We start from the raw sequence: 26,028 nt of genomic DNA, 5'->3' as shown, positions 1-26,028 counted from the left end.
AATATTCAACAAAGCAGGAAAGAACATCCACTGGAAAAAGGGAAATCTCTTCAAGAAATGGTGCTGGGAAAATTGGACAGCCACATGCAGAAGAATGAAACTAGACCACTCTCTTACACCATACACAAAGATAAACTCAAAATGGTTGAAAGATCTAAATGTGAGACTAGATTCCATCAAAATCCTAGAGAAGAACACAGGCAACACCCTTTTTGAACTTGGCCACAGCAACTTCTTGCAAGATACATCTAAGAAGGCAAGGGAAACAAAAGCAAAAATGAACTATTGGGACTTCATCAAGATAAAAAGCTTCTGTACAGCAAAAGAAACAGTCAACAAAACTAAAAGACAACCTACAGACTGGGAGAAGATATTTGCAAATGACATATCAGAGAAAGGGCTGGTATCCAAGATCTATAAAGAACTTCTTAAACTCAACAGCAAAGAAACAAGCAATCCAATCATGAAATGGGCAAAAGACATGAACAGAAATCTCACAGAGGAAGACGTAAATATGGGCAACAAGCACATGAGAAAATGCTCTGCATCACTTGCCATCAGGGAAATACAAATCAAAACCACAATGAGGTACCACCTCACACCAGTGAGAATGGCTTAAATAAACAAGACAGGAAACAATAAATGTTGGCGAGGATGTGGAGAAAGGGGAACCCTGTTGTACTTTGGTGGGAATGTGAACTGGTACAGCCTCTCTGGAAAACTGTGTGATGGTTCCTCAAAGAGTTGAAAATAGAGCTACCCTATGACCCAGCAATTGCACTGCTGGGGATTTACCCCAAAGATACAGATGCAGTGAAATGGCAGGACACCTGCACCCCGATGTTTCTAGCAGCAATGTCCAAAATAGCCAAACTGTGGAAGGAGCCTCAGTGTCCATCGAAAGATGAATGGATAAAGAAGATGTGGTCTATGTATACAAAGGAATATTACTCAGCCATTAGAAACGACGAGTACCCACCCATTGCTTCAACATGGTTGCAACTGGAGGGTATTATGCTGAGTGAATGAATGACAATTTATTCGGGGAATATAAAAAAATAGTGAAAGGGAATAAAGGGGAAAGGAGAGAAAATGAGTGAAAATATCAGTGAGGGTGACAGAACATGAGAGACTCCTAACTCTGGGTAATGAACAAGGGGTAGTGGAAAGGGAGGTGGGTGGGGGTTGGGGTGCCTGGGTGATGGGCACTGAGGGGGGCACTTGACAGGATGAACACTGGGTGTGCTGGCAAATTGAACTCCAAACTGCCAATGCTGGCAAATTGAACTCCAATAAAAAATATACAAAAAACAAACAAACAAAAAAAGAAACTCAGGCTGAGGGAGGTGAGTGGTTTATCAAAAGTCATAGCAACTATATGGCAGAGGGAAATATTGAACGCAGATCTTCTAATTTCAAATTCCAAACACTACTTCATATTTGCCATATGAGAACTTCAGTCAAAGTGATTTACAAAAACAAGAAATGGGAAATTATCTGCATGCTCCATAAAAGGGAAAACGAGTATGTGAGTTATGCTATTGGTTGGTGGTGGAAAATGACATAGCCATTGAATATTATGCTACAAAGTAATCCTTTGAGACAGTTCTTATACCACTAAGTTTTTCTTGTTTCTTTATATGTTTCCAAATTTTTGATAATATGCAAGTATTACAGTTATAAGGAGGAAAAAAGAAATTCTAAGGGAAGAAACTTGCTTCCAACTGACATGATCAGGATGTGGAAAACTCCATGTGAGCAAAAAAACCTCCACATTTGAACGATTGATAAGGAGATTTAGAACAAGATGTGCAGGGAAAAGGAAAAATATTCTAGGACAGGGGATCTCAGGAGGCTGGAGTTAGCTATGCATGGACTTTACAGGGACCCCAGGATAGTTCCACTTGTTGAAGCAAAGGATGCAAGAGTGGAACAGTGCAAAATAAGGCTGATGAGGTAGGTTGGGGCCCATCCCAGAGTTTGGCAGGGGTGTGATCTTCAGTGTTCTGTGCTGTGACTTGGTTTTTATGTAATTGAAAAGGAGGGTCATATTGATAGCACAATTCTTAGGAACTAATTTGCTACGTCTGTTCTGTCTGATGGTAGAGAAGACAGAAACCTAGTTTTCTTGGAAACTAATAATATAGTGAGAAATAGTTATGTTCACAAGTAGATGTTAAATCTAGGGCACATAACTTGCCAAAAAACATAGGGCACTTGGCAAGCTCAAGCTAGAGCTATTAAATATTAGGGCCTATTACTGAGTATTTATGGTCTGCGCCATTCTTGAAATGGTGTAATTTGAGTGTCCTCCAACGGTTTATGGCAGGTATTTCTATCCCAATCATGAACACACTAGCAAGTATCAGCAGCATAGAAGTCAGCACTATTTTTGCACTGATGCATTTTCATGCTCCAGTAACATATATATGCGTGTCAAATGAGCATAGTATAGTATAGATATTATAAATAGATTATTTTTTCAACTTAGTTTTATCTGGAATCTTTTTTCTCTTTTGAGGAATGTTCTACTTCTGTTTTTATTAGTGAAGAAGATAAAACAATTTATTCTAACTATTGCCAGGTTGAATTCCCATCATGGAGTCTGAGTAACCTTTTCTTTGTCCTGGATGTGTCCCATTACTTAACTTAACTTTGCCTCTGTTCATTGACGCCTTAACCACCATCCAGTAATATCAGGGTGTATTTTGGACTTCCTTAACTCTAACCTCCTGACATATCCTGAGGCTTAGGTAAGCCCATTGTTATCTCCTCATGCCAACTGCTTATTGTTCTGGTCCTCTTCCCAGCCCTAGTTTTGCTCAACAACTGGAATCATTCCAGCAGCAAAAAGGGTTTTGGTTTTCCTGATAGACTTAAATCCTCACAATTTACTAACTACTGGACCTTGGGTGAGTTACTTAAATGTTTATGCCTCAGTATCCTCATGTAAGAATTAGAGGAATGATGCTTTACTATAAGATTCATGGGGTATTACAGGAGATAACAGGAATCACCTGCTGAGCATGATGCCCAGTCCAAGCTGATGGCCCAACCTGACCACTGTTTGACTTCCACTCTGTGCTGTCCTCTATTGCTATGAACTAGCCCTTTAGGTGCTTATGGGGGAACAGGGGAGGGCAAAATGAAATTTCATAAGCATTTTTGAACTTTCAATTCTGCTAAGGTAGTCTAAATACCAGTCTAAAAATGATCTTTTGGGATTATTTATTTTAATTATACCAGTCATTTTTCCCAAGGATGATGCCATGTTGGACAACATCCTCTCAGTGTAGAGTGGGGGAAACTGGGAATGATTTAAAAAAATCCACCATACAGAGAGGTGCCTTCTCTCCTCTCTAATGGCAGGAATCATCCAGCTACAAAACCTATCAGAATTCAACCATCCCGGCCAGGACATCACCACCTTCCTTCTCAGCTTGTTCTCCAGACTTAATTTGATGCTAGGAAATTCTTCCATTCACCAGACTCTGGCTCCAATAGCTCATTAAACCTGAAAATTAGATATGAAGCAAAAAATATTTCTTTCTTTGCCAAAACTTACCTCCAAATTGCCCGTATCTTGGTGCAGATTCAGCAGTGGTTAACTTGTAGCCACTTCGTATGGCTTCTTATGGATCTTGTATCTTGAAAATAAATGGTACAGTATCATATAATCTGGCAGGATTTATTGCAAAGCATAGTGAGTAAACTATGCTTCTGAACCAGGGAGTTGGTTTATGGTGGGATGAATTTTCTTCTCTCTTTGATGGTTAGCTGTCATATGGCTGCAGTAGTGGAGCTTCCAATTCTTCAATCATTTCTAACCCCTTTCAGAGTGGGTCAGATGGGGCACCCAAATGGAAGAGGATGTGAGAGCTGAGTTTTAATGGCACAATTATAAGGGCTGACAGGGAGGCATACACGGCCTCTCAGCAAATTGCAGAGTATTGAAAAGTAGATAGAGGGTGACTACACCCTCACCCCTGACCCACCCCAAATTCATTTCCTTACTTCTTGCTTGACTTCATTTCACACCTCCATCTCCTCTATACACACACATGCACACACACACATCCAGCTGCCTGTAAAGTGCAGTACAATTTACAAGGGCTTGTTAAGAAATACTGGGACCCCAGAATCCTAGATGTGAAGAAAAGAAGAGCTAACTAACAGATCTAATGGTTCTCAATCTCCTTTTCTACTGGAGGCTGGCAATGGGGAATAAATCCCTAAATATAGAAACTTTAGTTTCAATTGTCAGATGTAAACATTCAATAGGGTCATACCTGAAGATTGGAACAGAGCCGTAGAGTACTTTAAAAAACCATGATCCAAAAAAATAAAATAAAATAAAATAAAATAAAATAAAATAAAATAAAATAAAATAAAATAAAATAAAAAACCATGATCCTGGGTGGTCTATTCTATTGGAAGCAGGATTTCTGCCAAACTTTGGATCATCAGAGGACAAGGTTGAGCTCCAAAGACTTGGCATAAACCCAATAACTTAGTTATTCCAATATATTTTAACTGTGTACCCCTACCTTAAAAAGTAGCACTTGTGTGTATTTATTTTTAAATAAATATTTGTATAAATATTTTACCCCACCTCTTAAAACAAAACACCATATATGTGCATCATAAAAGAAAAGCACAAAGGATCAAACTTTTATATTAAAAGTAAATATAAATAGAGGTTGTTGTGCTTCCTTTCTGTGCTTCAAAGGATCACTTTGGAAAATCTGCTCCAGACAAGTGTTCCACGGTTCATGGGAGAGTTTGGTCGCCATGGGAAGATGAGACTGTTGTTTGGAAGGTGAAGTTTAAGCCAAGCATAAAGACTGGGAAAGTACAGCCGGGTGAGAGGACACTCCCGTTTGGGGGTAGGGAGTGGCAAAGGAGCTCTGGGATCACTCCCACAGAATAGATGCTACATTTATGACAGCAAAACTGATTCTGTTTGCTGTGGATTATCATAACTGGAATCTGAATATATTCTTCTTCTCAGAAAAGTCTGCTGTAAATACTTTGTCAAGCTAAATATGTAGGCAGAAGACAACCAGAATGTAAGGTGAACAATATTTATATTTATAACATAAACCAATAGGATATACTCACCTTTTCATGGTTGACTCAGATTGAAAAGGTCTCTTAGAGGAAACACTAACCCTATCCTTTTATCTCACCAATTTAGGCTAAGGTGGTAAATAAAAACTTGGGAAGTCATAGGAAAGGAATGATCCATCCCTAAATTTAGGAGTTCTTTGGAATTCCAAATCAACTGGACTGAAACTTAACAGAAAGGTTGTCCCAGAGGGAGACCAGGTACTGTGCATATATTTTGTTTTCTCTCATCCAGGGAAGTAACATGGATTTCTAAGAAAATATATTTTATGCACAATACACAAAAAAGTCCTGTTGGAGAGATATATTTTTAGAGTTTTCCTGAGAATCAAAACTAGTAGATTGATTATGGAGAATTGGCTTGTGTGATTATGGAGGCTAAGAAGTCCCATGTGGCTATCTGTGAGCTGGGAACCTAGGAAAGCCAGTGGTATAATTCAGTCTGAATATGAAAGCCTGAGAATCAGGGGAACTGATGGTGTAAATCCCAGTCCAAAAGCTCAAGAAGATGAGATGAGATGTCCTACTCAAACATGGAGGCAGGGAAAAAGGGGCAAAATCTTCCTTCTTTTGTTCTATTGAGAGCTTCAATGGATTGGATGATGCCTACCCACACTGGGGAGGGCAACCTACAGAAGCCACTGATTCAAATATTAATATCATGAAGCGCACACATATATCTAGAAATGATGTTTAATCCAAGCATCTTGTAGTCAGTAAAGTTGACACAGAAAGTTAACTGTGAGGCAGAGCTGGCTCTATGGTAACCTATGCAATCCTACAGAGTTCTGAGCTGGGAAGGGCACCGTGTTTGGCTTAACCCTCTATCATATTGAAATTCTTAATAATTTTTTTGTACACATTTAGTGTTATTGTAACAAAGCAACTTGTACACTTTTAACGTTTAAAACTGACCATCTTTCCTTTCCAGTGAAACAAAAAGAAAATTTAAAAATAAACAGGAACAAAATTACAATAGAGAATGTCAATTCCAAATAAGATCCTACAGGTTCTGCTGATTCTCCCATCGAGTGGCAGGGCTCAAGTCATCATTAGGAGAGATTTATTTTAAAAGTGTCATCTTAAACTGCAGGGATGCCCGTTAAACCTCACAATTAAACATGCCAAAGGAGAAGCCATGTTGTCAGAATGCCCACCTAACCCACCCAAACATCTCAAACCCACCCTTTGCTGACCTTCTATAACCCCATTTTTCAATGTTTTTTTCCCTTTTTTTAAACAAGAGAAAGTAGACAGGTACATGTTGGTAAATGCTAACTGTCCATATTCACATAGAGACACAGTGTAAACTCTGAGCCCAATATACAGAGAAAGGAGGAAAAAAGCTAGAATTCTATGCACTACTACACAGGGGCCTAGCACCCTCCAGCTTCCAGCAGAGCTAAAGGAGCAGAAGGTTTTTCTTTTTTCCCCACAGCGCACGGTGGTGTTGATTCCATAAAGTTTTTGTTGAGACAGGAAGGAATAAAAATGAATTTGGAACAGAAAGGGGTAGGGATTCTTTTCCTGCTGTATTCTGCCTAAGGTACTTCCCCCCAAAATAAGTTGAGAACAGTGGTATAAAGGGAGAGAAAAGAGACTTCAAAAAACAGGGCAAATGAGCACAAGAGGAGGGGGAAAAAAAAAGAGATGCAACTTGCTCCCAGGGACTGTAGAAAATTAAAAAAGGAAGGTTGGAATCAGTGTTCCATTAGTCATCTTCTCCTTCATCCTCCTCTCCTTCCTCTCCCTCATCATCTTCATCTTCTTCACCTTCATCCTCATCTCCTTCTTCATCAATATCTTCCAATCCTCCTCCTCCTCCTCCTCCTCCTCCTCCTCCTCCTCCTCCTCCTCCTCCTCCTCCTCCTCCTTCTTCTTCTTCTTCTTCTTCTTCTTCTTCTTCTTCTTCTTCTTCTTCTTCATCATCATCATCATCTTCTTTTCCTTCTCCTTCTTCATCATCCATATCAGGAACCAAGTAGTACTGTAATGGATTTGGCCAAATATCATCTTTGATGACCTCTCCTAACTCATCTGCACTTGCATCAGAATGGTCAGTAAACCAGGTGATTTCAGTGGACTTTGACCATGGATCAGCACTTTCATTCAGATGAAATTCTTTGGAGAGAACTTTATTTTCGAAGTAAGAGTTTTCATCAAAATAAAAATCTATTCCGTAACCTGATTTAATATCTTCAAATTCTGTCACTTCGACTCTTGTCAAATAATGCAGCTCCTCTTCATCCTCCTCCCCAAGCAGTGCAGACACTTGTGGATGGTTGACAAATGTTGTTGCCCCAAAATTGGAGATTTTGGCGATCAATTCCGACCTCTTCTGAAAAAATGGTTGGCAGAGTTTGTTATATTTCTGTTCTACTTTCAAAATCCCCTCACTGCTTGTTCATTAAGTCTGTCTATTTCATTTTGTACTTCATCAATATGTTCAATTGCTTCTTGTTGTTCCTTTTCTCCCTTTGGCAAGTGCTGAGAGGTCGATGTCTCCTCTGGCTTGGGGGCAGGAGGCAGCCTTGGTTTCTTCGTTTGAGGTGCGAGCGAGGACTGGCACTTGGGGGCCAGGCTGTGAGGAAACTTCACAAAGTGGGAGAGGGGCACGTTAGGAAGAAGCTCCGATTACTCCTTAATAATTTTTGAACAAGGGGTCCTGCATCTTCATTTTGCATTGGGCTTCACAAGTTATGTGGCCAGTCCTGCTTCCTAGTCATCTTGCCTCCACATACTGCCTTCTGACCATTCTTTATTGCTCTTTACAGTTCATTTATTTTTTTTTAATCTTCACTCTCCCCCTTATTATCTGCAAATCCTACACTTATTTTTTGTTTTACATTCAGACAAAGCAATATCATATGTGGGATCAATGTGAGCACAGTAATCAAATCAGTAAAAAAAAGTAGTCATATCAGTTTGACTTAATTTTGAACTGACGTGGCCAAAATTGTGAGAAAAACAATATGGATAGCAAAAAATTCAGACTTTACCATAATAAACCAAGATGTTGTGGAAACTGACAGGCTATGTGTAACATTTGGTTGTATTTTAGTTGACTTATACTCAGTTTTGAGAGCATGTATTATCTTGAGTCTTAAAAAAAAATTAAGTACAGCAGCTTATCAATCCTCTAAGACTGCCTTGATATAGCTTGCTACTAAATTAAGTGTCAAGAGTTTTGTTAGAAAATTAGGTCCTTTGTTTCTAGAACACAGGTAAGGTGAATGAGGAGAGAGCAAGTGGGATTGCCAAAAGCAAGAAGAAAACCAGATTTTTGTACTGCTTGCCTTTAACACAGTAATTTTCCCTAATTGTGGTGTTACTGAGTCTCTGGAGGAAAAGAGAAACAGAGAATATGTCAAGCTGTGTAACTCTTCTCAAATAAATAGCCAGTGCTATCAATCTCCCCATTCGAGATGAACAGCTAGTGAATACTAATGGCTGTGAGACCCACATCATTGATCTTCATCAGGCGAGTCTATTATCCTTTGTGAAGTTCCCGGGACTAGCCAGGACACTGCCTCCCCTTGCAACCCACCCCTTCCTCTCTCTCTCTTGCCTGGAACTTTTATTTTGACTTTTAAGTCATTCTTCAAGGCAGTGACTTTGGTGGCAAAAGTCTAAATGTGGTAGGGAAATGGGATGGAAACCTGAGGACTTACTGCCTCCAGAAACAGCGGCCTGTGCTTCACTTCTTGACAAAGCTTGAGCTAAAAGCATACCAGATACTGCAAGTTTCTTACCCTGGCCCAGTATCTCAGTTTCATATGGTCCTCACACAATAATGTTTAGAAAGGCAGCTTTAGCAGTCAATACCTTTTATTATCCCAATCTTGAAAAAGGATGATTAAAAAAACTGCAGGTGAATTTTACATAAAAGTGTGAAATGACTTTCCTCTCCTCTGGTTCTAGTTGCAGATTTCTTCTCTAGAAAATGAATTGACTTTGGAATGGCAGATTCAGATTTTCATCCTGGCAAGGCTGAGCAAATTTCAGAGGGTGGCAGGTACTGGGGTCTGCCTCAACTCTGTCCTGCTTTAAGCTCTTCTGCTTGAAACTGATTAGCCACGTAAGTGCCTGTTTGCTGTGTAAATATGACATTCTGCAAGTTTTTCAACCAGTTTGCTGCCCAAAGGCTATCCCATAGGGGAACTTTGGAGCCACTAGTAAGGTAGGCTCAATTTTTTTTTACTAATCTAAGTTTCAGTTTAACCACTATAAATCTAGGATTAAAAATCCCTATCTTATATTTTCTATGAAGACTGAATAGGGAACATTCATGGAAGCGTCTAGTACAATCCTGAGACAGGATTCTCTCTGTTTTCTTTGCAATAAAATGACAATTATAAGACCAGGCACTGCAAGTCTGTGAAATCTGTGGATCTGACAGGCTGTCAATGTGTTGTTAGGAGTGGATTTCCTATATAATCTGCAATGATCCCTTCATGATCCTAAAGGTATTATCAAATTTTATAAAAATATTGCCTAAATTCAGCATAGAATTCCTTCTCCACACAAAATATACTGTATATAATCACGTGTGTGTGTGTGTGTGTGTGTGTGTGTGTGTATGGTGTTCCCACATCTCTCTTATCATTGTGAACAGGAGTCACAGAACAACATTCCTTCTGCAGCTACAAGTGTGATGTCCCTGAAGATCCTTCAGTAGAAGGATTCAAGGCTCAAGAGCTTATATATTTTATGAGGAAAATGGCATTTGGAGGACCTGCTTTATGTTAAGGCATAGTAACATATGAGGGAAACTACAAGGACTTTTAAAAGTAGTTTGATACCCATTAAAGTGATGATATCACACTGAGAGGCTAGACATTGGCATTTTGCATAGCTGAGAATTACAGAGCGGGATATGTGAAATTAAATGCATTATCATCTCTTGTTCACTAAACCTTTTACCTCGAAATTGGGTTTATTTTCCTTAATAGATTGATGGAATGATTTATTTTACCTAGTACTAATGGAACATTTCATTGTGTGCCCATGGTCTTCAAGGGCTTTCTAACTTCTGTCCCCAACCCGTTGACATCTCCTTTCTTGGTTCCGCCGTCTTACCCACTCAAGTCTAGGGCTGAAGGGCTTTTTTTGTTTTTTTTTCAGTGAAGTATAGTTGACACTCAATCTATATTAGTTTCAGATGTACAACATAGTGATTCAATAATTCTATCCATTACACAATGCTCACCACAATTTTAATCACCATCTGTCACCTAAAACACGACGACAATATCATTGACTATATTCCCTGTGCTATACTTTCCATCCTCGTGACTTATTTGTTTAACTGGAAGTATGGACCTCTTACTCCCCTCCACCTATTTGTCCCATCTCTCTGACTCACCTCCCCTCTGGCAACCACCACTTTGTTTCTGTGCATTTAGGAGTCTGTTTCTCTTTTCGTTGTTGTCGTTCATTTGTTCATTTGTATATAGTCAGGCAGAGAAAGACAAATGCCATGTGATTTCACTTCTCTGGGAAATCCAGGGCTGAAATTCTTGATACTACACCTAAAGCAGCACTGCAATTTCCCCCACCCTTTCCGTGCCCTGCACTGTGTCTGCTCTTAGCCTTTTCCGGATCCTGTGTCTTCTCTGCCACTACTTCCTGACCAGATATTTTCATAAATTCAAACAAGCATTCCCATGATTCTGGGAGAAGTTGTGTATGGAAGTGCATCTGTATTTACGAGGTTCTGCACAAAAGATGCCTGCAGTCAGGATGGTCTATGGCAGCGCTGGGTGGGGATGACTGTCCTGTGCTCTGTGGCTCAGTGTGCAGTGCTCTTTCCCTTCTCCCCTCCTCCCTCTAGAGGGTGTCCATCACCTCCACTGTCAGCAGTTTCCTGGTGCTGTTCCTTTGACATTTAATCACCACACACTACTTTCCCCCACTGTTCATGTATAGCTTCTGTCGTTGTTGGTTTCCAGTTCTAGATTTAAAGTTTATTAAGCTCACATCTCATTAGAAATTGCATCAGCAAATGCTTCCCTATGTAGTCAAACAGGCTGCATTTCAAACTCAACTTGCTTTTAATGACTGAGCTGAAAAATCTGGGAAAACACCATTCCCAACTTTTTGGCTGTATGCAGTATTTATGATACTAATTATATTGTCTTTCATTTTGCTGAGGGTCACAGAGACAAAAGCCATTAAGATACATTGGATCTGATATAACTTCTTTGCTCCAGATGGCAAGATTAATTAACATTACTTAATTAATGTATGGATTCCAATAAAATTGTGCCCCCTTCTTTTCTGTTTCTGTCACCCTTCTCACTACATTTTAGGCTCATGTTTTATTCATTTACTTATTATTTCTATTCCCGTAGCCTACTCCCCACCCACCCACCATGGCAAACTATTCTAAAGTGGGTGTTCGGTGAGATTCAGGTTGTTTTGCATCATTCTTGTAAACTATGTATAATTGTTTATGCATATAAATCTTAAACTAATGAAAATAGCAAATTGATGTCAAAAGATTGATCTGATTCTCAATTCCCCCATCAGCATTCCTTTTTCCAGATCCAGCTATACTAGGAAGCATACAGCTGATGTGCTTCTTCCAGGTGCTGTGTAATGCTCCATCACTCCCAAACTGTACTTGCTGGCTCCGGCACTTGGACACACAGTCTGCCTCTACCTGCCAGCACCAATCCTGGGGTTCTAACACCTTAGACTGTCTTGTTCTCCACCGTCAGTCTGTAAAACCTTTAAGATATTTTCAAAGGAAAGTTCATTTTAGTTCACTTAAGATTTTAGAGTCCTCAGGTCAAAACAGTGAACAGAACATTGGATTTTTAGAGATCAGTGAAAACAAGCAAGTCAGAGTACAGCTACGTAACCCTGACGATCACTTTTCATAGCGATCAGTCCTTACAGTGAGTTCACCAGTCCTTAACTGTGTCTGAATCCCTTCCAGCCTCATGCAAAGAAAAGTTCTAAGCTATATTTGTTTTCTGCTTTTTTTTTTTTTGGTCACTGAACTGCTTCTGGTGGGGTCTATGGCTGCCTTAGGAAGCTTCTTAGTCTCCTGATCATCACTAGCATGTTTTTGTTTTACTTCTGTGCTCCCAGGCCTGTTCTGAGCAATGAGAGGTGAGGCTGGTCTTGCATACCATCTTTCCAGTGGGGACACTTGCATAAGTAAAAGGAACACTATGCACAGTGAGGCTGGGTTCTTCTAAGCAGGACAGGACAGGGGTGGGGAGGGGCACTCTATTATTGAAAGGCTGAAAAAAAGAAAAAAAATAAAGAAAGAAAGAAAGGCTGATTTGAGCCCAGGCTTTACATATTGAACGACTTGGCTTGCAGTACCTTCCAGACCAAAAGGCACACAGAGGAAAGAAAGTTCAGAGGTTGGGACAAAGTCAATCAGAGAAAAACTTCCGGCAGAGTCGGGGTGTCCCTCCCATTACACCACACAAGCACTTGCCGACTCACCTGTCTTATGTACACTTGGCACTTCCATCCTCCTTCCTTCCTGGATCCTGTAGCTGGGGAAGCCAGGTCTTGCTGATACTGCGCTCCCCAGAGGAAGTGAGAACAAGCGGTTCCAGGAGATGCTCAGCTGTGGGTCCCCGTGGACTTGGGCCTGGGAATGAGTGTGGTTGTGCTCGTGTCCACATACCCAGTGGCTCTGCGTAGAACTGGGGGCAGTTTGGCTGAGGCATCCGGGGTGGCGCACAGTCCAGGGTGAAGCTGACAGCTTAGCAGATAATTTAATCTATCTCCAGCTGGACTGACTTTCAGAAGAGTCACATATCTCTTCATTTCTTAGAATCTTATTCTCACAACCCTATTCTTTTCTCATCGTTTCATAAAAACAACTGGGACACGTTCCTAAAACAATGGATTCCCAATACATTATTCCTATCTGATTAATCAAGCTTCCAGTTTATCTAGATTTGTCATACGTTGGAAATACCCTCTATGGAAATACCCTCTATACTGATTAATCTCTGTTTTCCCAGACAGAAATGGCTTTCTTGTCAAACTGCTCAAACATATGACTGAAGATTTACTCGCATATCTGCTGGTCTTCAATCCGTTGGAGGGTGTGTGTAAGGCAGTAAATTCCTTGGCTCACTGGCTCACTTGAAAAGGCACAAAGTGTATGTGTTGGGGGGTGGGGGGACCTAGGTGGCTCAGTTGGTTAATCATACACTCTTGATTGCAACTCATGATCTCAGGGTCCTGGGATGAAGCCCTGCCAAGCTCCACGTGGGGCTCCACAGGGATGGCAGAGTCTGCTTGCTCCTCTCCCTCCCTTGTTTGTGCTCTCTTTCTCTCTCTGAAATAAATAAAATCTTTAAAAAGCTACAAAGGGGATCATGTATACTGGGTAGTTGGAATGGTGTAATGGTGGCGACTGAAGTATTTTCTTTGTCTTTTTCCATCTGGCAGCAGCTAAGGGGTGACTTTTTGTTTTACTCTGCAAATCTTACCATATATTTTTGGAACATCCCAAGAAGGGTTCAAATACATGTACTTGGACAACAGGCAACATCCACTGCTCCTTTTCCTTTCCCTTCCGTGATGCGGTCTGGCAACCTGGGAGGATGCCTCCCTTCTCACAGCCTTGCAGGGGTGTTTGCTGTACCTTTGTGCCCTCTCCTGTGGGGGCCTCTGACCTTGGATTATGCTGGAGACTCAGTGGCTGGTGGCCCTGGGAAAATGCCTCCCTCCTGACATGAAAACACACCATCTGTGCCATACCACCACCAAGAACCAAAAGGAAAGCTGTGTATAGTCCCAAAGTACCACTGAGATTTGAGTGCTAACACTATGATTTCAGGTTCTCTTTGCAGCTCTTCTTTTCAGAGAGCTCAAATGGATGTCTGTGGAGATTGGCCTAAGGGTCAACCTTTGGGCAGACATCACATTGCTGTTCTCACTTTTTCTGCTTTCAAACATCTATGTGCACATATGTCCACTGCTTCCATCAGAGGTTCTTTCTCCCCTCTGGGCCACAGTGGTTTTGCCACATACACAGCAGTTATCCATACACATCCTGGAGAACCGCATTTAGTTTCAACCATGGGTCTGTCACTTACTGCATGGCCGTGGATGAATTCCACAGCCATTCTGCATCTTAGTCTCCCTACCTGCAAAGTGTGGATAATAACAGTGCTTATCTTATAAGGCTGCCTCAAGTTTTAAATTGCTTATCCATATACACAGAATTTAGAACAGTGCCTGATTTATAGTAAGTCCTCAGTGGATGTTAGCCACTCCCTCCTAGAGTTCTAGAAGGAACCCATTTGTATTATACAATCATCATAATAGAACTGGGATTGAAAATACAAACCCAGGAAGATTTGACTAGGAGAAATTCAGCAAAAAGCTAAATCAATTGAAGAAGCACTTTGTAAAGACCTCTGTTAATTTTGGAATTGCAGAAACTGAAAAAAGGGAGAATTACATTTTTCTTGCTCAGCAAGTAATATCAAAAGTATAGCAGCAAATGCTATAGAATAAGAACCATATTACTATGGTGATGATTTTTAAATTTCAGTGAAGTAAAAAATGGTACTATTGGATCACCACATACTTGTGAATTCTTGAGCTCCACTTCTGCTGTTCTTTCTGTGCTCTATGATGCACTATGATGAATTATACAAGATGGGACACCAAGAGATATGAATTGAAGTTACTTAAGGGTTCTGCCATTAGATCAATGCACTTTGTACCTCTGAGCTTTCATTTGTCTTGCAAAAGTTGGTAATAATAACATGACAGCTGCTACACAGACCTCATAGGAAGGTTGTACAGGTCAAGTAAGGATTTGTATATGACTATGTTTCTTTTTTATATACATGCAGATTTTATTTACTTATTCATGAGAGACACAGGGAGAGAAGCAGAGACACAGGCAGAGGGAGAAGCAGGCTCCCTGCAGGGAGCATGATGTGGGACTTGATCCCAGGACTCCGGGATCACGACCTGAGCCAAAAGCAGACACTCAACCACTGAACCACTTAGATGCCCAAATGACTATCTTTTTTCTTTTTTTTTCTATTCTTTTCTTTTCAATTTGTTTTATCTTTAATACATACATTCAATAATTTTATTATTTTTTTACGTTCTTAAATTTATTTTCAATTTGCCAAATTACAGTATAACACCCAGTGCTCATCTCATCAAGTGCCCTCCTCATTGCCTGTCACCCAGTTACCCTCACCCCCGCGCCCATCTCCCCTTCCATAACCCTTTGTTTCCTTCCCAGAGTTAGGAGTCTCTCATGGTTTGTCTCCGTCTCTATTTTTTCCCACTCAGTTTGCCTCCTTTCCCTTATAATCCCTTTCACTATTTCTTATATTCCATGTATGAATGAAACCATATGATGATTGTCCTTCTTCAATTGACTTACTTCACTCAGCATAATACCTTCCAGTTCCATCCACGTCGAAGCAAATGGTGGGTATTTGTCCTTTCTAATGGCTAATATTCCAGTGTGTATATAGACCACATCTTCTTTATCCATTCATCTGTCGAAGGACATCGTGGCTTCTTCCACCATTTGGCTATTATAGACATTGCTGCTATGAACATTGGGGTGAAGGTGTACAAGCATTTCACATCTGTATCCTTGGGGTAAATCCCCAAGGAGTGCAGTAGCTGGGTCATAGGGTAGCTCTATTTTTAACTCTTTGAGGAACCTCCACATCGTTTTCCAGAGTGGCTGTACTAGTTTGCGTTCCCACCAACAGTGCAAGAGGGTTCCCTTTTCTCCACATCCTCTCCAACAATTGTTGTTTCCTGTCTTATTGATTTTCACCATTCTCACTGGTGTGAGGTGGTGTCTCATTGAGGTTTTGATGTGTACTTCCCTGATGGCCAGTGATGCAGAGCATTTTCTCATGTGCTTGTTGGCCATGTGTATGTCTTCTTTGGAGAAATTTCTGTTCATGTCTTTTGCCCATTTCATGATTGGATTTTTTTGTTTCTTGAAGTTTGGTAAGTTCTTTATAGATCTTGGATACTAGCCTTTTCTCTGATGTGTCATTTGCAAATATGTTCTCCCATTCTGTAGGTTGTCTTTTTGTCGACTATTTCTTTTGCTGTGCAGAAGCTTTTTATCCTGATTAGGTCCCAATAGTTCATTTTGCTTTTGTTTCTCTTGCCTTCATAGATGTATCTTGCAAGAAATTACTATGGCCAAGTTCAGAAAGGTGGTTGCCTGTGATCTCCTCTAGGGTTTTGATGGATTCTAGTCTCACATTTAGATCTTTCAACCATTTTGTGTTTATCTTTGTGTATGGCATAAGAGAATGGTCTAGTTTCATTCTTCTGCACATGGCTGTCCAAATTTCCCAGCACTATTTGTTGAAGAGACTGCCTTTTTAAACGTGGATAATCTTTCTTGCTTTGTCAAAGATGAGTTGACCATAGAGTTGAGGGCCCATTTCTGGGTTCTCTATTCTGTTCCATTGATCTATGTGTCTGTTTTTGTGTCAGCACCATGCAGTCTTGATGATCACAGCTTTGTAACACAGCTTGAAATATGGCATTGTGATGCCCTGGCATTGGTTTTCTTTTTCAATATTTCCCTGGCTATTTGGGGTCTTTTCTAATTCCATACAAATGTTAAGATGATTTGTTCCAACTCTTCTGAAAAAAGTTCATGGTATTTTGATAGGGATTGTATTGAATGTGTACATTGCCCTGGGTAGCATTGACATTTTCAAAATATTTATTCTTCCAATCCATGGGTATGGGATGTTTTTCCATCTCTTTGTGCCTTCCTCAATTTCTTTCAGAAGAGTTCTGTAATTTTTAGGGTATAGATCCTTTACTTCTTTGGATAAGTTTATTCCTAGGTCTTTTATGTGTTTGGGTGCAATTCTAAATGGGACTGATTTTTTAATTTCCCTTTCTTCAGTCTCATTGTTGGTGTATAGAAATGCCACTGATTTCTGTTCATTGATTTTGTATCCTACCTCATTGCTGACTTTCTGTATGTGTTCTTGCAATCTTGGGGTGGAGTCTTTTGGGTTTTCTATATACAGTATCATGTCATCTGCGAATAGGGAGAGTTGGACTTCTTCTTTGACAATTTGAATGCCTTTTATTTCTTTCTGTTGTCTGATTACTGAGGCTAGGACTTCTAGGACAGTAGCAGTGGTGAGAGTGGACATACCTGTCATGTTCCTGATCTTAGGGGAAAGGCTCCCAGTATTTCCTCATTGAGAATAATATTCACTGTGGGCTTCTCATGAATGGCTTTTAAGGTGTTGAGGAATGTTCCCTCTATCCCTACACTCTGAAGAGTTTTAACCAGGAATGGATGCCGTATTTTGTCAAATGCTTTCTCTGCATCCATTGAGAGTATCATATGGTTCTTGTTTTTTCTCTTATTGATGTGATCTATCACATTGATTGTTTTACAAGTGTTGAACCACCCTTGCATCTCAGGGATAAATCCCACTTGGTCACAGTGAATAGTCTTAATGTACTGTTGGGTCCTATAGGATAGTAACTGGTGAGAACTTTTGCATCTATGTTCATCAGGGATATTGGTCTATAATTCTCCTTTTCTGGTGGGGTCTTTATCTGCTTTTGGAATCAAGGTAATGCTGGCCTCATAAGAAGTATTTCCTTTCTATTCTTCAAAACAGCTTTAATAGAATAGGTACTATTTCTTCTTTAAACGTTTGATAGAATTTCCCAGGGAAGCCATCTGGCCCTGACTTTTGGGAGGTTTTTGATGACTGTTTCAATTATCTCGCTGGTTACTGGCCTGTTCAGATTTTCTATTTCTTCCTGCTCCAGTTTTGGTAATTTGTGGTTTTACAAAAATGCATCCATTTTTTTCTAGATTGCCTATTTTTTTGGCATATAGCTGCTCATAACACGTTTTTAAAATCGTTTGTATTCCTTGGTATTGGTTGTGATCTCTCCTCTTTCATTTGTGATTTTATTAATTTGAGTTTTTTTTCTTTTTAATAAGGCTGCGGCTACGGTTTAACTATCTTATTAATTCTTTCAAAGAACCAACACCTGGTTTTGTTGATCTGTTCTACAGTTCTTCTGGTCCCTATTTCATTGAGTTTTGCTCTAATCTTTATCATCTCTCTTCACCTGCTTGGTTTAGGCTTTATTGGCTGTTCTTTCTCCAATTCCTTTAGGTGCAAGGTAAGCTTGTGTATTTGAGATTTTTCCTAGTTGTTTAGAGGGGGACTTGTATTGCAATGTATTTCCCTCCTAGGACTGCTTTTCCTGTATTCCAAAGATTTTGAATGGTTGTATCTTCATTTTCATTAGTTTCCATGAATCTTTTTAATTCTTCTCTAATTTCCTGGTTGACCCATTCATCTTTTAGTAGGATGCTCTTTAACCTCCATATGTTTGAGTTTCTTTCAAATTTCTTCTTGTGATTGAGTTCTGGTTTCAAAGCATTTTGGTCTGAAAATATGCAGGGGATAATCCTAATCTTTTGATATCAGTGGAGAGCTGATTTGTGACCCAGTATGTGGTCTATTCTAGAGAAAGTTCCATGGGCACTTGAGAAGAATATGCATTCAGTTGCATTCAGATGGAATGTTCTATATATATCTGTCGAGTCTATTTGGTCCAGTGTGTCATTTAAGGCCCTTGCTTCTTTGGTGATGCTCTGTTTAGAAGATCTGTCATTTGTTGAAAGTGCCATGTTGAAGTCTCCCAGTATTAGTGTATTATCTAAGTATCTCTTTACTTTGTTTACTAGTTGATTGATATACCTGGCAGCTCCCACATTAGAAGCATAAATATTCATGATTGTTAGGTCTTCTTGTTGGATAGACCCTTTAAGTATGATATAGTGTCCTTCTTCATATCTTACTACAGTCTTTGGTATAAACTCTAATTTACCTGATATGAGGATTGCTACCTCAGCTTTCTTTTGATGATCATTTGAATGGTAAATGGTTCTCCAACCTTTCATTTTCAGGCTGGAGGTGTCCTTAGGTCTAAAACGAGTCTCTTGTAGATAGCATATAGATGGGTCTTGCTTTTTTATCCAGTCTGATATCCTGCATCTTTTGATGGGATCATTTAGCCCATTCACTTTCAGAGTAACCATTGAAAGATATGAATTTAGTGTCATCATTTTACCTATGTAGTCTGTTTCTGTGGATTGTTTCTCTGGGCTTCCTCTTTCTTTTACAGGGTCCCCTTTAATATTTCTTGCAAAGCCAGTTTGGTGGTCATATATTCCTTCAGTTTTTGCCTATCTTGGAAACTCTTTATCTCTCCTTCTATTCTGAATGACAGTCTTGCTGGATAAAGTATTCTTGGCTGCATGTTTTTCTCATTTGGTACCCTGAATATATCCTGCCAGCCCTTTCTGGCCTGCCAGGTCTCTGTGGAGAGGTCTGCTGTTAATCAGATATTTCTCCCCATATAAGTTAAGAATATTTTGTCCTGAGCTGCTTTAAGAATTTTCTCTTTGATGGGGACGCCTGGGTGGCTCAGTTATTGAGCGTCTGCTTTTGGCTCAGGGTGTGATTCTGGGATCCAGGATCGAGTCCCACATTGGGCTTCCTGCATGGAGCCTGCTTCTCCCTCTGCCTGTGTCTCTGTCTCTCTCTGTGTGTCTGTCACAAATAAATAAAATCTTTAAAAAAGGAATTTTCTCTTTGAAATTTGCAAATTTCACTATTAAATGTTGAGGTGTTGAGCAGTTTTTATTGATTTTGTGGGGGTCCTCTCTATCTCTTGGATCTGAATGCCTGTTTCCTTCCCCAGATTAGGGAAGTTCTCAGGTATGATTTGTTTATATATACTTTGTGGACCTGTCTCACTCTCAGGCTCTTCTGGAACCCCAATTATACATAAATTCTTCCTTCCCAGGCTAACATTTATTTCCCTAAGCCTTTCCTCATGGTCTCTTACTTGTTTTTCTCTTTTTTCCTCCAGCTTCCTTCCTTTCCATCAACTTGTCTTCTATGCCAATCACTCTCTTTTCCACTTCATTAGCCCTAGCAGTTAGGACATTCAGATTGGATTGCATCTCATTTAATCTATTTTTAATTTCAGCCTGATTAGATCTCAGTTCTGCAGTAATGAAGTCTCTAGAGTCCTTTATGCTTTTTTTCCAGAGCCACCAGTAACTTTATAATTGTGCTTCTGAATTGACTTTCTGACATCGCATTTGAATCCAAATTCTGTAACTCTGTGGCAGAGAATATTGCTTCAAGTTCTTTCTTTTGTGGTGACTTCTTCCTTCTAGTCATTTTGTCCAGTGCAGAGTAGCTGTATGAGTGAGTTGAATCAAAAATATCAACCACAACTAAATAAAATACACCCTAGATGATTCCAAAGAGGTCAGAGACCAGAAAATAAAAGAAAAAGAATAACAGAACAAAATGACCACTAAAGTGAAAAAAATTTTTAAACAAAGTAGTAAAAATAAAAAAAATACCAAAGAAGAAGAATTAAAAAAAAAGAAAAGAAAAGAAAAGAAAAAAGGGGGGATGATGGTGGTGAGGGAGTGTTAGTAGAGAGAGAATGTAGTCTCCCTGAGGGGTCCTAAAGGGTGATCCTCCTGGTTCTGAGTGTATTAAGTTCTGTATGTTAGAAGATACTCAATCCCAAATTTATATAAACCAGCAATACTTATATAAAGACTCAACATCAACCACAAAAACATAAACAAGATAAAAGAGGGGGACAGAATGAGATGGAAGAGAGAATATAATCTCACAGAATGAACCAACATGGTATTCCACTTGGTTCTGGGTGTATTTTGGTCGTGTGTTAGAAGATACTAATTTCCACCACTGTAAGACACAATGAGACAGAAACAAAACAAAACAAAACAAAACACCAAATACCCATATCTCATATATTTACCAAAATTAAATCGAATATGTTGAAGGGAATGCAGAAGTGAAAAATATATCTAAGACATGTAATTGTAGAAATAAGAAAGCCAAAAAGGAAAAAAGTTAAAAATGAAGAGTTGGTAAAATATTTTAGTAAAGGTGGGAAAAGAGAAAAAATATTGGAAATTTTTAGCCTGATGTAAAAATGAGTCATTATGAATGAAAAGGGGGGGGGGACCCTCTAGCTGTATATACTATTTTCCCTCAGTCCTGAAGCTTTCCAGTGCTGCTTGTTCAGTAAATTTGTCTTTCCCTTGTTCTACCGCAGTTCTTCTGGGGGAGGGGTCTGCTACACTGATTCTCAGGTGTCTCTGCCTGGGTGGAGATGCCCCACCCTCCCCACCTGGTGCCGGGCTCAGTGTGAGTTGTTTATCCTGCAAAGTCTTTGTTCCCTAGTAGCCCCACCTCTCCCAGGCACAGGATGAAACAAAGAGGAAAAAAATGGTAGTGGGCAGATTTCCAGCTCTGGAGTCATCTCTCTGTGAGTAGCTAACTGCAGTTTCCAGTCTGCACTGGCCTAGATGCTCCTGGGGCCTGCCTCTCCCAAAAGAAACAGAGGATAGCCACCTCTGTCCTTTGCCAGGATCTAGGGTAAAGGGAACTCTGGGGCCGACCTGCATAACTGACTGGCTTCTCCCAAATGCCCCAAGCGCTGTGGTGCCCCAGCCCTTTACTGAGATTGGTCCACAGTTTGCGATGAGATTTCTCTCATGCACCCCAGTCTTATAGTAACTCTGGGAATCTTGAAGCTTCACTGCCCTTCCTGTGATTCTGCCCAATTTCCCTGAAAACTCAGGCATGGATTTTTAAAGTTCTCCCTTGTCCAGGGCTGGGCTATTGTGTCCTTGAGGCTTTCGCTGCTCTGCTTTAGTCCTCCTAGTTGCTGTTCGCCTCCCCCACTTTATTTCTTTTTTTATTTTTTTCGCCTTCTTACCTTGTTAGAAGTGAAAACTTTTCTCTCTGTAGCATTATAGCTGTTTTCTCTTTAAATTTCAGGTTGAATTCATAGGTGTTCAGAAAGTTTTTAAAGTTATCTAAGTAAGTTTGTGGGGCCAGGTGAGTTAAGGACCCCTACTCTTCTGCCATCTTGCCAGTCTCCCATGACCTTAGTTTTTTAAACATGAAGTTTTTTTTTTTTTTTAAGAAGAATTGTCTTCAGATCATACTTCTATCTCACTACTTCTTCATTAGAAATTTTTATAATCCCCCTTTTAAAAATATAAGTCAAATCTGTAATCCCTATCCAGCCTCCAAGACCTTCAATAAGGAGACCCTTACTATCTCTCTGACCATGCAGTCCCAGTCAATCCACTCATCCTATTGTTCCCTCTTATTCAGCTGAATCATACCCTATAAATGCTTACCATGCAGCACACTACTCTGCAGTCATTCTTTACCTTCTTTACAAAGTTCTTTTCCATACTTGATCAGCATGAACATTGGCCATTTGTAGTGTTTTGCATTAATGTCTCATGACAAGAACATATTTTTATTCCCCACACCTTGACACCTTGTACACGAGGAAACTGAGGCTCAGGGGAGGCCAAGCCAGTGCAGTTGGTTGTAAAGACAGCTGAGGGCTAACCTTATCCTCTCTGGAGAACACACTCAGAATCACCACCTTTTATTGTCTGTGGAGACTTTTCCTGAATACAACTTCTTTTTGTCTATGTATCTCCGTGTTTGCTGACCATCTATTCTCTGCCAGGTGGAAGGGAGGTCATCCAGAACACACTCTGGTGCATGCTGGAGAGTCCTCTGATGTGTGAGATGAGAGTTCCTTGTATTTCAAGGTAGTCCATTGAATTATGGGCCTGCTATAATCACAGAAAAGAGTTTCATCCTGTAGAACACACCCTTTTCTTGGTTAAAAAGCCCTAAATCTGTCTTCCTTAATAATAGTGAATCCACTTCACCACTCCTTTCTATGGTAAGCTCTTTAAATAGCTGAAAGCTCTCGTAAATTTTCTCATTAAATATGCTCTTATATTTTGAATGCCAATTTTGAGCCAGATAGTCTATTAAATAATAACAAGAAAGATAATGGCTGACATTTATTGAATATGTCCTGTGTGCGCAGCATCTGCTATGGCTTTTCACGTATTAACTTGTTAAATCCTCAGCACACCCCATCTGGACCTAACCACCAGATGTCTTTTGTTATCAATGTCACTCATGCATCAACTGGCCTGACCATGAACATGATACCCAGATAGGAGGAGAGAATCAGTAAAGAATGGGGCCCAGGGTCCATGAGTACTGGACTCTTATGGCTACTGCCACCAACTGAGATTTCACTGACCTTCCTAAAGGGCACATCCCACACATCTTCTAATGAAACGCAGACCCATACTGCTCTCTGGTCAATGCTCTCCTTTGTCAGCCACTGTGCACAGAGTGCTTTCCACAAATTTTCTTAGTGCTTAAATTTTACAAATGGAAAAAAGAGACTCTGGAAAATTAAGAACAGAGTCTGAGGTGATATAGAGCTGCAGATCTAGGATTCCAAGGCTGACCCTCCAGTTGCTCTCAGGAGCCCATCCTCTGCCCATCCTGCATGGCTGAGCTGTCCGGCTTAATAATGATGAATCCAGTGTAAACCTTCTGCCTTTTTTCTCACTGCTTCATGGATTTGCCATTTCCATATACTCTTAAAGACAGGTTTCTGCTCCTTGCAGATATTTTTCTGTACTAGCACGGAAAAATTTCTATTAGCCACAATAAGCACAGTGGTAGGCAGGAAACAAGGATACAATAAATTTCTGTTGATTGGAGTTAAGGAAATAGCACTGTTCTCTGCTTTCTTTTGTTTTATATGCAGGAAATGTCACTGTCCCAATCTCTAGCTCAATAGTGTATACTCAGAAACACAAAGTAAAATTTTAAAATTACCCTATTAGTGTGGGTCAGTTTCTCTAGAACAGTCTCTTTTTTGCTGCATTAATAACTTGCTAGTGTTTTAGAAGACACAGAGGTGCTAATGAGGCACTAATCACCCCCCACACACCCTTTTAAGCAACTAATTATGACTAACAGCTATGAAGCTATATCAGCTTTAAAACCTAATTAATGCAACCTATGAAGAAAAATGATTAATGAATATAGTCTGTACATAACTTAATAAGAAAAGGTCATGGCGGCTATCGAGAGTAAGATGTTGAAAATGTTGCAAATTGCAGAATGGTTTTAGCTCAATCTGTTATTTGAAATAAAAAGAGATGTCTTCATATCTCGTTTTCAGAGGCAATCGGGAGATTCAGCCAGCACTCCACTCCCAAGGCCAAGGGAATCTTTGAAAATGTAAGCATTTCTCTCCTTGGAACAGTCAAGGATTTCTTTCTCTCTGCAGGGTTGGTATCTCATTTGCAAGTTTTAAGAGAGCTTTGCGAGCTTGAAGGGTTTGGGACTCTGGGGCAGGAATGAACCAGGAGCTTACGTTTGTCCCCCTCGGTGCTGCCATCTAGATTCTGTGCCTGCTTAATGTCCTTTGCAATGACTGATTGCATAACTGCCCTTTGGCTACATATTAACTATTTTTTGACTTCACGATTTCTCTCGGTTTCCACTGCATGCTCACCACTAAGTTTCCACAGTGTTTTTGAATGATAACATAGCAGCAGAATACAAAAGTTAATAGGAAATTATCCTTTTCTAAAAGAATTGAATGAATGTGGTATTTTTACTTTAAGCTTTGGATTTTGTAATAGCTTTCCCATCACACTGGTCTTGAAAGATAACTCACACAGCTAATAGGCAGACGTGCCCAGAGCTCACAACACAGAGCATGCTTCCATTCCTGCTACCTCTGTCAAGTTTGTGGCTGTGTAAATGCCACTGGCTTGCCACCAACCTCTAATGTAGAGCCCTTCTCCCACAGGAGCGACCCCCACGGAGGAGGTTGCATCCATGTTGAGTATACAGAGGTGTTCCCACTGGGTGCCCCCAGCTCCTCCTGGACCCCCACTGCCCTGCAGGGCACCTTATCTGTGGCTGGCAGTCCCAACATGCTGAAGCTGTGCACTGGGTGGCTGCTGCTCAAATGGAGAATGTGTTGTTGATTACTTTCTACCAGCTCAACAGATATGTTCAGGGAACAAATCTTAGGCCACTTATGTGATACCCAAGCCAAGAAGTTGTCACTAAAAAACATTTCCTCCATAACCTTGGAATTTATTAATCCATATTCTCAAATTCTATGTGTGCCATATTTGGAATTATCTGTTTTACCCCTTCAGCATCTGATGCCTCTGTTATATCAATAATTATTCTCTGCTACTGCTTTACTCCCTTTCTAGATCAGCCTGAAAGATTCTGGCAATGATTTACATGTCAGTGATTGCTACATCCTATGTTCGCTACATGTTCAAACATGAGATGGCCAGCTTTTATATAACTATGATCTTTATAGTATTAAACATAAAACATGCAGGTGTATTTTACTGTGTGCTTATTTATTCGCATATGTGCAATCACAGCACACTGCCTCTACCAAAGTATAAGAACCTTATCTTTTACCTGCAGGTTCAATATTTAGCTATCGGTAGATTGCTAAATTTTTGAGGGTGGATAATATGTTTAACCCTATAAGTTATAGCACTGTCACATTGTTAGCACTATATAATGATCTCAAGTGAATCCTTTAACTATCAAAATAAAAAGAATTCCATTATTGCTCATAAAATGTGTTTAAGGGCATGAATTAGAGCCGAACTTCTCAGGCCTGAGTCCTGTATTAGCTGCATGACATTGAGCAAGTTATGAGCTCTTTTTGCCTCTGTTTTCTCTTTTATAAAATTGGGAGAGTAGGAGTACATATATAATAGCCTTGTAAAGATTAAATGACTTAATACTTGCAAAGCACTGAACACATTGCCTGCCAAGAATAAGAGCTTAAAAATGTGAGCTCTTGGGTTCTCACATGATTTACACTGATTGTTTTAAGGTGACTCTTTTTGTTTATTTGTTTTTTGGGAAATTATGACTGGACACCCCAGAAGAAAATTGAAATACTCTG

The 26,028-nt window shown here is 40.0% G+C and overlaps 1 long non-coding RNA gene and 1 pseudogene across 1 annotated transcript; one reads left to right on the top strand and one right to left on the bottom strand.

Annotated features, from left to right (window-relative positions):
* Positions 1 to 6,838: 6,838 nt before the first annotated feature.
* On the bottom strand, positions 6,839 to 14,234 carry LOC100682742 (annotated as a pseudogene).
* A 6,897-nt stretch (positions 14,235 to 21,131) lies between these two features.
* Positions 21,132 to 25,440, top strand: LOC111097843. Its single transcript, XR_005365196.1, has 4 exons — positions 21,132 to 22,052; positions 22,723 to 22,807; positions 24,256 to 24,314; positions 25,310 to 25,440. It is a non-coding gene; the product is annotated as an uncharacterized LOC111097843 (long non-coding RNA).
* Positions 25,441 to 26,028: the final 588 nt, after the last annotated feature.

The sequence above is a fragment of the Canis lupus genome, chromosome 10, assembly GCF_011100685.1.
Source record: "Canis lupus familiaris isolate Mischka breed German Shepherd chromosome 10, alternate assembly UU_Cfam_GSD_1.0, whole genome shotgun sequence".
Classification (NCBI taxonomy): Eukaryota; Metazoa; Chordata; class Mammalia; order Carnivora; family Canidae; genus Canis; species Canis lupus.
Note: the sequence above shows the minus strand (reverse complement) of the source record. Positions and strands in the feature narration are given on the sequence as shown.